Consider the following 1,256-nt stretch of genomic DNA (forward strand, 5'->3'; position numbering starts at 1 on the left):
ATCTTCTTCTAATGATATCTGGTGAAAGCCTTTAAGTAAGTCCAAACTGGTAAAATATTTATTCTGACCTAACAAAGAAAAAATATCGTCAGTACATGGCACTGGGAATCGATCAGGGATCGTTTCCTCGTTTAGACGACGAAAGTCGACGCAGATACGCCATGTTCGATCTTTTTTCGGTACAACTATTAATGGAAAATTATAAGGGCTGTTTGATTTCCTAATGACTCCTTCTTCTAGCATTTTACCTACTTCATCATTTATTTCATTCTGCAATTTCATAGGGAGTCTGTACGAGGGTACATAGATAATTTTCTGCTTGTCCTTTAACCTTATTTGATGCTCGATCACATCTGTTTTTCCTAAGGATCCATCCGTAGTAGAAAAAACATCATGATATTTAGTTAAAAGTTCAAAAATTTTCTGCTGAATTTCTTCGTCTCGAATGTCTTTATTGATAATATTTTTAATAGATCGCAACAGGGATTCATCCGCAACTGATTGAGAGTGATTGATTTCAGTTACGGTAAGAATACGATGTTTATAAACTTCTACATCCAAGATATGTTGATTTTTGTGAATTATTAAAGTGTTACTTAAATGATTACAGACTTCGATATTACATTGTTGATGTGAGCCTACTGTATAAATAGCTTGTGTGACAGACAATCCGTTAGTTTTCAAAGTATCGGAAAGGATTAATATTTCAGATCCCGGTAATGTTTTCTTTATTTGCACTATTAAATTCGAAGGTAGGTTTGGTTCGATAGATTGCGTGCAAGATGATATTACGGGTGAACGAGAATTCTGCTGGGTCGCGTATATTATTTCTTCATTAGTGAGACAAGTTATTGGTTCTTCAACGTACGTTACGGTTACATTTGTCGTCTCCTTTTTATCCAAAACTGATTTTAAGGCATTAGAAGACTTATAGAATTTCCCTTTGATATACACGCCGTGCTTGACAGGAGCTAAGATAATGTTTTGATTTCCCATAGATGGGTATCCTATAATTACAGCTGGATACATATTAATGTTTTTTACAACAACAAATGTATCGGCAAACGTGCGATTACCGACTCTGAACTGAACATGAGTTATGCCTATGACATTTAATTCATTATTTCCTATACCCGAAAGTCTAATTCCGGATTTTTCAATCGGAAAGTTCGAAAACAACAAATGATGTGTCTTCAAATCCATGATATTACGTGGACTATCAGAGTCAAAAAATAACGTAAAGGATTTGTGTTCTA

This window comes from Palaemon carinicauda, chromosome 23 (genome assembly GCF_036898095.1).
Source record: "Palaemon carinicauda isolate YSFRI2023 chromosome 23, ASM3689809v2, whole genome shotgun sequence".
NCBI lineage: Eukaryota > Metazoa > Arthropoda > Malacostraca > Decapoda > Palaemonidae > Palaemon > Palaemon carinicauda.